General features: G+C 30.4%; 1 protein-coding gene across 1 annotated transcript in view; it reads right to left on the bottom strand.

Annotated features, from left to right (window-relative positions):
• LOC147064588 (uncharacterized) overlaps positions 1-7,892 on the bottom strand; it is a 234,243-nt gene extending 226,351 nt beyond the window's left edge. The window contains exon 1 of the mRNA XM_085958286.1: positions 7,671-7,892. The gene's annotated coding sequence lies outside the window, so the exon portion shown is untranslated. The remainder of the gene's footprint in view (positions 1-7,670) is intronic.
• Positions 7,893-14,572: the final 6,680 nt, after the last annotated feature.

The raw sequence follows: 14,572 nt of genomic DNA on the forward strand, positions 1-14,572 counted from the left end.
TAATATACAAAATTTAATATATAACACATATTAAAATGACCAGCATTACGAACCTCACCGCACGCCTCTGTTAGATACATACATTGGTAATATATTGATTCGTATATATAATAATATTTCAGACGTCGAGTCACAAAACCAGCTCTGGCGACTTTTTTACTTATAATTTATCCAAATGGCGCGTCTCTTGCTACGCTTTACGCACAAATACCAAATGTGTGCTGCGTCCAGATACCTACGGTATTTCTTACGCATTTTTAGACGTTGACGAATCGCGTAGTCACTATGTGCAAAATTTGTCACCGTCAAAAGCGTCTGGCGAGCGCTCTCGTATTGCGCACGAGTACATGTGAACAGTTCAATAAGGTCACATGCACCTGGGAAATACGGGAATTGATACGCGCGAGTCAAATCGCTCAATCTGGACAAGCTCTTAAGAAAGAATAACACAAAATAGTTTTAATTTCATTCGTTTTTCAAATATTCATATTTACTGATATATAACGATGATGACAATTACTCAAATTAGCAAGTAAATTCCCGATCATGTCCGAACCTAATAAGGTCATATATTATATAGGCCTCCACAGAGAAGAGATTTGTATTTACAGATTTTGTTTTTACGAGAAATGGATGTCAGCCACTTATTCAACATATCAGGTCCATACTCTGACTCATACACAAATTGAAAAAACAATATATTATGTTACTTGCCAGACCCAGAATTTGAGCCTGGGACCCACGACGCTATATGTCGACGCTTAAACCGCGCGGCCAGTGAGGGTGATGGGTAATTTATTTATATAAAAGAATATTTTAAAAATGTCTAGAGCAGATTTTGCGACTCAACGATATATTTATGGGAATGTTTCCTAATAATTATATCATAACTCTAAATTCTCTCAGTGACACCGCAAGTGAAATTCTACAACTGCTTTGTATAGAACGTGGCTCGTAAAATTTTCATAATATTATGCTATTATGGATATTCCTCTAAACCTGGTTTTAGCATGTTAGTCGACCACGTAAGAAGGTGCCCAATGTATATTTAAATATTATTATCCGCATAAAAGCACCATTTCAGTTATCATATACTCTGTGTACAAAATCTTGGCAGTAAATGAGTACGTACGTGCGTCAAAAGTCACGTTCTACCATAGAAGCATTCCCAAGATGACATTTTTCCTGTAATATAACTGCTTACGTGCCTTGCGTATAACGTTTTAAAACAAGGAAATTTGGTTAACCATAAAAATCTAGATAAGAGGAAATGCGATTTAAATGCCACTTAAAATTTAATGTATGATCATTTTAGACAGCCCAATGCGTAAACCTTTCTTTTCGGGGATTTCGGTGACGCCATAATAAATGTGGGTGTTTTTGTGACGTATTTTGTTAACATAATTACACGTCATAGGTTATTTTAGTATTAAAAGAACGTCATTATCAATACGGACCGACAAACCGTTATTGGATAAAGTCATCCCCTAGTCCCATATATTATTTTTCACCCTTTTTTTCACCCTTTTTTTCACCCTTTCCATCACTTTTGCGCTTTATGTCTAACATGAAAATTACCATGTTATCTTGCACTACTATTCATTTTTGGAATTCTTATATATTAAGGCTATACTTCAGCTGAGGCACGGTCTAAAACGATCGTGTCCACGCGACGCTCAGACTATGCAAACGACACGTGACGAACAAAACATAATTTGTTATAAAAATTCAACATGCGTCCATTTAATGTTATGTTTATTGTTATTTAAGTAATAATAATAATATATTCATTGATATTTTTGTTTTTTGTGTAAATGCGTAAAATTTTTTAGTCATCTTAATACGATTTAAGAATTAATTCCTCCGACGCCATCACTAAACAAATTGACTAACTGAAGTTAACAGGTCGACTATCGCTCTCCGAAATTACGTCCCACCTATTGTTGAAAATTATTTGGCGTTTCACTGAAGTATGCTCTTAAGGATACACGTCATTTAATATGTATACAATAATACTGGTGGCACACTTTGTTTGAACAATTTACACTTTAGGCAGAGTAGGAGATTACTTTTGAAAATATTCCGGCGCCCGGATACGCTCCCCGCCAATTTGGTTTTGCGAGCAATCATCATTTTTATATAGGGCGGTTTATAGACATTGTTGTCCGAGGTTGACGTAGTTTTTGACCTGCTCGATTTAAGTGCCATTGGTTAGGATGGCTTTGATCATTATCTTTGAAACATTACTGCTTACAATGTTCAAATACCTAACAATTATAGAGTCTTAGAATGAAATTTTAAACCTCCATATTAAGTAGGAGAAAGAAAAATAAAGTCAATAAATTGTATTACGATTAAATCGAACATGAACATTTTAGAAGATTACGATGAATACAAATATTATTATGAATTAACATCTCATTGATAATAATATATTTTAAAATATATATTATTTAGTTAGAAATGAATAATAATTGTATTTAATTCACTATCCGACCATGTCCGATCCTAATAGGATCATATGGGCCTCCACAGAGTAGAGGTTTGTATTAACAGATTTTTGCACTCACACACAAATTGAAAAACAATATGTGTACTTGCAAGACCCAGGACTCGAACCTGGGACCCACGGCGTGATAGTCCAACTTTTAAGCCGCGCGGCTACCGTTGGTGGTCATTATTCAAAAAAAAATCCAAATAATGCAATTCATGAAAATAATTTAGGTTTCGATTGTCCATTGTTTTCATTAGAATCGTGTTCTAATTTTTTAAATCTTGCAGCACTTTCACTACTTCAATATCGAATCGATGTACATACCTACAAACTTATCTAAAGAATGAGATGAGGGAGTCACTGTCGAAAACTACCCAATCAAGACTCGTAACTGGACAAAATCTGACATTCGAATGACATTTTCAAAATGGCGTCCTATAGTAGTTCGTAGTACCATTGTTGGCCATTCTACAGATAAGTATGTAGGTCTGTAAAGCGTTGTATTTATGTTAATATCTATTGATATCCTATATCGTTTAATGTGAATTATAATTTAATTCTTAATTAAGAATTATTGCCCTCACAGTACAATATGTTCTACTATTTCGTAAATTCTGACAAATTAAAACATTTATCGATTTTCTCAATATCTTTGTAGCCAAATGTTTAGAATTATATAAACGTTCTTAAATATCTACTGATCATTTACTATCCTAGTCAACACGATTAAATACATACTCAAAACATATAAATTTATATTTTTATTATTTTTCTGCAAACCCCTCACAACTGTCATATTATTTTAAGTATAACTAACTTCTTGTCTAGTATTTTTTTGCTTCAATTTCATACATTTAAGCTCCATCTGTATAAAAGAAGGTTTTCACATTCTTTTTATATATTTTTATATAACTCTTTGAAATTACGCGTGATTCATTATATAAGAATTACGTCATGCTTACATATACACTACGAGTAGTTTACTTATATTTCTGTTGTATCTGTTAATATGATGTGACTGCATTTAAAGTGTATTAGATATTTTTTTTCACCATGTCTGATTTTATTAGGATCATACGAGTCTCCACAGTACATAGGTTTGGTATTAACATATTTTTGTTTTACGATAAATTTTCAGCCACTTGCTCAACCTATTACGTTCATATTCTGAATATAAATAAAAATTGAAAAACTATATGCGTATTTTACAAATCCAGGATTAAAATCTGGGATCGACAATATTATACACCAACGCATAAGGCTCTCGGCTATCTTGGGAATTGGATAAAGTTTGAATAATTATTGCATATCCCTTGAGGATCACTGTGACACTCGGAACGCTTAATTTTGCTAATTGCATTTATGAGACAAAATATGAAATTGCAGTATGCAACTAAATTAATATAATGTACTTTCTCTAAAGCTGCTATTCGGTGTACTAATGTAATGCATTAATTCAAAAAGTTAGTCGCACCATGAAAGTTAAATAGTTATAATTCATTTTAATTCAGTTGGGATGCAAGTTTTGTTAATTTAGTCAACCTAATAATTATCTACATTATTAATTACACTTGACTTTGACTAAGTATAATATTACCATTACATTTCAAACAGAAAATATAGATTTTATAAGAAAAATGAAGGTACACACAGATAGGTATATAATTAATACATTATAATATAATACCTTTAACTAACTAACTAAACCTAATAACATTATAAAATAATATTATATAACAAACTATTTTTTTATTCAACGAGTAATTCACAAGATTAGAGAATATGAATTTATTATTCATTCAATAAAATATAATAGTTTATTAAATTATATTTTAACAAGTGCTAGTATCTACGTTATAACTAACATTTTAAGAGTTCTGATACCGGTTGGTAATTAAGGTAATTGATACTTTGATTAAAAAACACAAAAGCCGACAACCAAATATTAAACCAATTTGTGAAATGCTTGAAGATGTAAAAACTACTAGTTGACTTCGTCAATTCGCATGGTTCAATTGGTAAATGGCATTAACGTGAATCCAGTGAACGCAGGGCGGGCTTGACTTCCGCTCAAAAACATTTTTTTCTACTGGGTTTATAATATTTGATGTGTTTTCAAATTATTTATGTTTAATATAATAATATTGATAATGTTTTTATATAAAAAAAAAAACAATTTTTGGCAGAACTGACGCATTACACTATCACTCACTGTTTTACTCAAAGTTACGTTTGATAATTGCTAAACAGACATAGGGTTTGAATTCATAGACTTTAATAATACACTTCAATATTATCTCTTGAGAATGGCCTCAGGAACGAGCCCGAAATGTCGAGAAAAGAGGCAGAAAGAACACGTTACTACAAAAATATACATTATAATAACATAACACACATAATTAATCCGTAAACCGGCTAACTCCATTTGGGCAGATTGTTCAGGAAGGAGAAAAAACATAATAATTTAACTATCGAGCAGAATTTAACAGTTCCAAAAATACACTTGGATATTTATTTTTTTTACAAATAAGCTACACTATGAATTAATAGACTATTTTAGCTTCCCTTTTATACCTATAAAGAAAAATTATATTTAGCGCGAAGTTGTTCCATTTACGATATTGGAAATTTGGCAAATGCAATTGGCTGTTTTGTTTGAAGAACTATAAATGTTTAGGAGTTTGAAATTTTGTGGGAGCATAGAAAACATGCTTTCTAACAAAATGTTATCAAAATCCTATTTTTGTTTAAAAATGCATATGCTGGTTTGCAGATTAAGCAGTCGATACGTGAAATTTTCATACATTATAGGTGTTCGTGTTTATAAAACACAATTTCAATCAATTATAATGAACGACTCCATAACCAGCAAATTCGAAAAGTTGTTTTTTTTTTTTAGTCATATAGTCAACAGAAAAGATGTTACAACTTAGAAAATCTCGTATAATTGTATTAGATTAACGGTCGTAGAGGGCAATGGATAGCTTTTTTTAGATAAATATAGCATATTAATGTGTCATTGAATGCCGAGGGGGATGAAGTAAAACAGAGAAAAGGTTTTCAGATACCAAATTGTCTGTGTATCGATCCTCAGTCATAAGGTTCCAACGAAGAAGTGATGGCCAATAAAAAAATTCTTTACTGTTTGAACTAAAGTTTAGATACTTTAATAATATAACATATTTTTATGCATTCAATACTTTCATAATATAATACTTAAATTTCTTCTTAACAAAAATAAGAACATATACGAAACTACGGAGTGTGTTAAACAGACCCTGTTTTAAATATAAATTACGTTAACATAATTTCACCCTCATGCAAATAGAATATAATGATAGATGAAAAGGTTGACTGAATAATATAGTCTTAGATTAAATATAACTATGTCTCTCTAATTTGACATCATCCATGACAGGTTAATTCCATACCTTGACCAAAATATAATCCACGGATGCTCCCGGTTTCACACACAACACAGTCAAGAATGAGATAGTATTGATCTGCACACAGTACAAGTCTAAAATATAATGTAATACATATAATATCTTATACATTTTACATTACAGGATTTAATAATCTACAATATGTTATAGATACTAAATTTGAAAATGCAAATTCAAAAATAATGGTAAACTGCAATACAGAAGATATTTGCCTATCGAAAAAAAAACTCTATCAGCCATCAAATATTGGAAATACAACGATACGTTTGTGGCTATAGCAAACTGTAAAAAAATATATCTGATAATATTTAAGCTAATTGCATTATATCTGTGCCCATCTAAGATATCTCAATATAAATATTGTATTAATTAAATAATATTTTATTCAATACTGAATGTTCAAAAATTGTTATGAAGTTTCGTTTTATTTCAAAATAAATGCGAAAATTTTAAAATAACATAGAAGTATACAAATTATATGGATTCACAAAAAACTCTTTGAACCAAAACGGCATTCGAATACCAAATATACTATTGTTTAATGATGAAGTCGTTTATAAAAAATATAAACAACAGTGGCTCCAAGTTTAAGCCTTGAGGGACACCAAAAGATGTCTTAAAGAACCATGTAAAGGTATATGTGATTAATTTTATATGCAGTATACAGTAATTTTCATTTTTATATATATTTATATATATACATTTTAATTTTTGATATACACAAAATAAAAACACGCACCTAAAAAATATATTTATTATTCGTAGTTATATTTCTTGATAAACCGTTAAAGAAATTTAATAGTATTCTACTTGGTTACATTAATTAAATATGTAGTTATTTGGTTATAAAATAAGTTACCGGATGCTGTTTTTCATACTTGTAAAGAAAGAAAAGTTTTTATAAATACTTTACAGCTCAAAATTGCATTATGAACGACTTTTTTAAAACCTTAATATACCAAAATAACCTTAGTAATAATAATAATAGCATATCGTTAAGAAACCAGATAAAAATATGAATTCCAGTGCTCTCTTTTAAGGCAAAAATTTTAAATCATTGCCTAACCTTCGAAGATGTTCCCGTCGGAAGAAAATAAAATACTCTTTTCAGATTTAATTTAATTCTTTACTTTTTTATGCTTCCAAATGTATTTATTTATTTATTATGATTATATATTTGCTTAATTCAATCACGAAATAATCAAATTTGTATCATTTAATATATTGTGTATAATAAACTATAAAAAATATTTTATTTATGACATAAAAAATACATATAAAAATCATTTAAATCACAAACTAGAAAATATAGTCATTAATATTTGTTTTCAGTAAAGTATTCAGATAATAATATCTTCAATGTAAAATGACTAATCTAATACTTTAAATTTGACAATGACTAAAATTATTTTCCTCATTGAATTATTAATAATATAACATATATAAGTCAATATTAATGTTTTAAACCGTTTATTTAAGACTTGTTCCTACTATTAAAGTTATTTTATAAATTTTGTTTATTTTCATTTATTTATGAAAAAATACATATGCGTATATCGACAACTTTCTTTAAACATGCATCAAATAATTAGATATCTTAATTTGAATATCACTAACATAATTAAAAGTATGTGTCATTTTATTAATTTTATAGTAGAGTGCTACTTAGTTGATGACAAGGTAGTTATGATATATCAACTAGTATCAATATGAGAAAATAATATCCATACCTTACTGCACGGCCGTTTATCCTCGAAACCCAGAACTTGCCGAATTCAAAATTCGTATTCACTAAATTTTTTTATGTTCGGTCTGTTTGAAATTTAAAAATTAGCACAATCCTGTATTTGGCTCGAATCAGTTAGCCGTTGCAGTGGAAATCCGCGTTTAGTGTGTGGCGCGCGGGCGCCGGTTGCTAACGTGCGGCCTACTCGGCGGCGCTCGCTCGACTCGCCGTCGCGACGCCAGGGGGCGCTCCGTGCACCCCCGATCAACCACCCTACAGCCACTACGTACGAAACGTGTAGTCGACTTTCTGATTTCGCAAGCTCTACGAACATACCAAAAATTCCGAAAGATCCGCCATATGGGATCAGGATTGCATCGGAATTCAATTTATCGTTAAGGGTTATTTTTATACCCTTTTTTTTCAAAGGAAGTCTCAAAATAGTCACTTTTTTGACCAAACATTAGGTACTTATAGATCGATATCTCTCCGTTGTCTTGAGCTATTCTTATTTGTCTTCTTTTTTTCTATAATTCATATTATCTACATTAACCAAAGATGTTCCTAATTTAAAATATACCTATATATTTATCCTGCACATATAAATTAAAGAGACTTAACTTACATTTCTGTCAAAAAACAGTTAGGATTGCTAAATTGTTTTTTTAGTTTTACAATAGGTACATTTTAGCAAAATGTTAATAATAATCATGTTTTTTACGATTTTATAATTCTTTCTGATAGTTTTATAAATGCGTTTAAAAATTAATAAATGTAAAAAATCTTAACACCACTGCACATTTATGTACTAAAATATGACTATATTCTAAAACATTAGAGCAAGAGGTTTAAAAGAATACTATTGTATGTAATAAAAATACTTTATGCAGTCATCAAATGTTTAAAATAAATATAAAGGATAATAAGGCTTCAAAATTATATAAATAGATTATCTACAACGTTTAAGGAATGTCCAGGATCGTGCTTTGAAAATAGAATAAAAGCTCAATTTTGACCTACGCTGAGCATGTCCCCCCTTAAGAGTTATTAATTTCCTAATCCATTAGAATCAAGTTATAATTATTTATTTAAAAAATACAATATAGTAACTGCGTTTCCATAAATAATTTATTTCGATTTTTATTAATTTATCTTGTCAAAACATCATTACGTGCATCTGTAAAAATACTTAATTAATAACCATTGCACGTTATGAATTAAAAAGAGCTTTTGAAAAATATCTATAAATGTTTCAGCAAATTTATTTATTCATACTGATTGAAACGTGCTGTGCATATTCATACTTCCTTTATAATATTTATAAGATTTGTTTTGTATTTACAAATTTCAAAAAAAAATATAAGTACATAACTTCGATTTAATATTTTCATAAAAAATATATATTGAATAATTATATTTACCTAGTATGTCAATTACAGTGTAATTGAACATACATAATATTGAAAAACACTTTCTGAGAGAATATATTATTATAACCAATATAAAAAATCTTTTTTTGAAAAAATAACCCACCCCGGCGGGCAATCGAATCCTGCATCTCCCGGGTTTACGCCCCATCTGCGCATTACCTCTATGCTACGCAGTGACATACTAATTGCAACAAATTTTAACTATTGGCCAATTTTGATACCCACTCATCAGCGCTCTTCCAAATCAAGCTACTTTGGCAATTGAGTGTGAATTTGGCAATAGAGTGTAATTATTCATTTTTTAAATCATATTAATGATATAATAGATCTTAATAGAAATATTTTAACAATCTCTGTATATTTAAATTTGATCTTCGGTCACGTTTCAGATTCACAGCTAGCATTAATTGGGGGGACATGCTTGTCGAAGGTCAAAATTGAGTTTTTATTGTATATTCAAACCATGATCCTGGACACTCCTTAAACGTTGTAGATGATCTATTTATATAATTTTGAAGCCTTATTATCCTTTATAGTTATTTTAAACATTTGATGACTGCATGAAGTATTTTTGTTACATAAAATAGTATTCTTTTAAACCTCTCGCTCTAATGTTTTAGAATATAGTCATATTTCGGTACATAACTGTGCAGTGGTATTAAGGTTTTTTACATTTATTAATTTTTAAACGCATTTATAAAACCATTAGCATAATTTATTACGAGATAATTTTTGTAAAACATTCACGATAAAAAATTATATTGATAATCTCTGTGATCCCAAATTTGACAAGAATTAGGCATTTTATTATTCAAAAAATCGGCAAGATTAACACATTTCAAGATGATTCTAAAGATATTTATTATAAGCTATGTCTTTGACCATTCAAGTGTGATAAACATCTTATGAATAATGATTGCTTTATAATAATTATTGACCTAAGAATAAGGTAGTGTTTTTTTGAAATACGCCATTTCTTTTGTCATTCCCTAGTGGTTAAGCTACAACATACGGCCGTAGCCATAAATTGACAAACTATAATTGAAGTAGGGAGTAAAATGATATTGACGCGCGTGTTTGAACATGTACCGTTTAAAAAAAAATAAAAAAAAAATCGGTTAGGTACATGTTCAAACACGCGCGTTAACATAATTTTACTCCTTACTTTAATTACAGTTTGTCGTTTTATGGCTACGGCCGTATGTTGTAGCTTAACTACTAGGGAATGACAAAAGAAATGGCGTATTTCAAAAAAACACTACCTTATTCTTAGGTCAATAATTCTTATAAAGCAATCATTATTCATAAGATTTTTATCACACTTGAATGGTCAAAAACATAGCTTATAATAAATATCTTTAGAATCATCTTCAAATGTGTTAATCTTGCCGATTTTTTGAATAATAAAATGCCTAATTCTTGTCAAATTTGGGATCACAGAGATTATCAAAATATTTTTTTATCGTGAATATTTTACAAAAATTATCTCGTAATAAATTATACTAATGGTTTTATAAATGTGTTTAAAAATTAATAAATGTAAAAAATCTTAACACCACTGCACAGTTTTGTACCGAAATATGACTATATTCTAAAACATTAGAGCGAGAGGTTTAAAAGAATACTATTTTATGTAACAAAAATACTTCATGCAGTCATCAAATGTTTAAAATAACTATAAAGGATAATAAGGCTTCAAAATTATATAAATAGATTATCTACAACGTTTAAGGAGTGTCCAGGATCATGGTTTGAAAATACAATAAAAACTCAATTTTGACCTTCGACGAGCATGTCCCCCCTTAAACGAGATTGGAAACATCAGTTTACATAATTTCAAGTTGTATTTACATTACCAAACAATAGGTCTGCAAACAATAAATCCAGCTTAGCATTATTTCAAGAAATAGCGAAACAAATAATCGTCAGATATGATAATGGTTTATATTTAACCTAAATCATTGTGTTACCTAATAGAACTTCGGACATTAATAATAACTTTTATAAATCAATATTCATAGCAATAATTAAATTATAGAATGAAATTTCCAATATTTTCAATATGAAATCACACATTACGAATTTTGTAATTGAAAAAAAAATACTTCAATTTTATTCATAAGATTAGATGATAGTGTAGGTATATTTAAATTCGTCTTCAGTTTCATTGCATACATTGCCGTTTAAAAACAGACATTTGAATATAAACCATATCTAAGACACTCCCTTGTTAATTTTATGTACGAAACCAAAACCAATACTTCGACTATTAATATGTTTAAATGAGTTATCAATAAAACGCTGAAAAACACGTACAAATATTATATAAACAAAGCAATATATTTCAAACAAGAACGCAATCCGCTATTTTGTTTTCTGGGCTGCTAATAGAAGAAATAAGATAATGATTTTTTATCAATACAACCACATGTACAAACCTTCGATTCGAAAACAACTATTTACAAAATTCTATAAGACTCATTAAGAGTCCAAATTACTTATTATACTTATTATACCAAATTACCACCCATTATTCTCATTGATTTAATAAATTTATTAAATAATATATTTAATATATGTTATTAAGAGTCGGGGTAAAGAATATTTTGTAATTTATATTTAAAAAATCAGCAAATACGATTATTTACGAAATCCGAACGATATTTCAGTATTACGCGCAATTACATTATTTAATATCGTCGATTAAATAGTGTTCATTGAGTCGTAATAAACATTTTTTTATGTCTGTTTGGATTGCTGATAAACTATTCTGGCCGTACTTATTTGCCGAGCGAGAATAAAATTTATGGTCGCTCACCATTAATCGAAAAACAATAAAAAAAATCACCCTCAATTTATCTTGTTTTAACAAGTCATCCAACTTTTCCAATATAACTTATTATTTATTGAAAAAGTTTAATCTTCCCATCGTAAAACCCTAATTCAATCGAATATGGTACTTACAGACATATAAATGAAATTGAATGCAATTTTTGAAGTAACACTAATCCACTTTTATAATAATTATTGCATGTGTATACGTTCTGCCCGTCAAGCTGGTATCCAGGTTCAAATACTTGGGTGCCACGGTTTCCGACGATAGTGGTATTTCTAGTGAGCTTGGAATCCGCATGGGTATGGCGGGGCCTGAATTCAACCAACTTGGAGTCGCATGGAGGTCAAGACTATGCGAATAACTATGCGAAGAAAGACTGCGATTTGGAGTATGCAGATAACGCAGTCGTTTTTGACTCGACGATCAAACGGTTAGAGGTAACCGTGAACAGGCTCGCCGCGAAATCTCGGCTCGATAAGGTCTCGGATTTTGAGCTTTGAGAATCGATGTCTCTGTCAAATTTTAGGGGTACATTGGTACGACCGCGTTACAAACACCTGAGTTCGTGAGCAGACACAGCAGCCTTCGGTGATTGAGGTTATAAATATGCAATAACTGTGATCGGGTTTTCATCAAAAATACCTAGTGTGCCTACAATATTACAGTTACTGCATTAAATTTGTGAGTGCGCATTATGGAAGATGGCACTTTCGAATTGGAATGACTGGAGCAATATTAAACTCGTTGCGGAATCTCTGGTCTTCACAACTGTACTCGGTTAAAACTAAATGCCGTTAATTTAAGGCTTGAATTTCTGCTATACGATACCGAGTCATGACACCTTACGAAGGCTCAGAGCTTGCGGTGGATGCTAGGTATGCGGTGATATAACTCTAACCCGACTCTCACATCTAAACTCGCCTCATTTGCTGCACAGACATAAATCAAACCTTCCAATAACGTCGACCAGGTGTTGTATATAAAGACCGCACACATTTACCTAGCGACAGTTACACGTAATCTTCGAAACGTATAGATATTTGTATGCAGCAATCGGCGAACTGGTATAAAAATGACCAAATCATAGGTGTTCGTATACGTCTTGGCGTCTTCAATTCGCAGCCTGAAAAGCATACAACTCGTCGATTGCAACAGTCGATGTTTTTTTTCAAACTAAAAAGTTACATTCGACCAATCTGCGGACCTCCATTTGGCAACGTGTGTTTTGTGAATAATGATAACGTCACATCGACTTATTCAACACGTTACAGGCAATACGAAATTTGATGTGAGAGCCAGCTAAGAGAAGCGAAGGGTTAAAATAATAGAGCATGAGAGCATCCCTTCACGCTGAGAGTAATGAGGCGACGTTGGCCTTGGCTCAGACACGTACTGCGGATGCCCTAAGAAAATTTCAACATGGCTTGCCTATTTTTTAATGTCACAAAATTCCGGCATTCTGGAAGGCCGTTAAATACTATCAAATATATACGGCGGAGCTATGGGATGCAGTATGACCTGGAAAAATGAAGACGACGTATGAGCAACAGGGTTTCTTGGGGGATGATCCTACTAAGGAGCGGACATGATCGAAGAAGAGAAAAATATAATTATTTTGTAATCTAAATAAATATATAAACAGTAAATGTATATAACAGTTTTAGATGATATGATCCAATAAGACAGCATACATAATAATACATTGGCATTGTTTTGTTTTGCTTTCATAACACACAAGGGCTTGGTACTCGGTGTAGAACTTTATAATATCCACAACACAATCACCATACTACATTACATGTTACATTAAATTTACCTTCGATAAACAATCTTACAATATTAAATTTGTATTTCACAAAAAAATCAATAACTTTTATTCCTTGAGAGGTAGTTTTGTTACGTAGGAGTATTTTTTTATTATCTCGCGTGCTAATTTTAATTACAGTAATAAAATTACTATTTTTTAAATTTTATAATACTCCCTACGGTGTTTACTTTTTTATATTTTTTAATTACGTTTTAAGTAGAAAAATAATTTTTATTATATTGTTATCTGGATTGTATTTGATGTATATACATTTAATTTATTAAAATAAAATTAATGTTAGTGGATAAATCTGTATAATAATTAAATGCCATTGAGAATTATTACTGAAATATCCTTATTTTAATCCGATCCATATTAATTTACTTGCAAAATATTTACAAGATGAAATTAATTTTACTTCGGTATAATTGAACGACATTTTAAGGCAACCTGACATTTATTATTATAGTATTTTACAACCTGACTAAACTGCGAATTTCAAATAACTCAGTGTCGTTCATTTTTTGGAAATCCTTAAAAAACATTGTTATAATTATGTAAGTATATTTATAATTTTAGCTTACTTTATATTATTACAAACTCTTTTATCTTCTCAGTTATTCTTCGTGATGAGGACCAAGATCATTGTGATATTCAGTTATCTTTGAGCGGCTTTCCACTTCTTATATAGTCCAACAGTTATCTCAAAGTAGAGTGAAAACTACACTTAGTAAACTTTTTTTATCTTGTCAGTCTACCGCGACGATCTTTTTTCCTTTACTTCGTTTTCCCAGAAAGCCACCCAACTCCACCAGCTTATCCATATAATTCAG

Source organism: Rhyacophila brunnea, unplaced genomic scaffold (genome assembly GCF_057557595.1).
Source record: "Rhyacophila brunnea isolate RB1 unplaced genomic scaffold, BYU_Rbru_1.0 scaffold_7, whole genome shotgun sequence".
Lineage (NCBI taxonomy): Eukaryota > Metazoa > Arthropoda > Insecta > Trichoptera > Rhyacophilidae > Rhyacophila > Rhyacophila brunnea.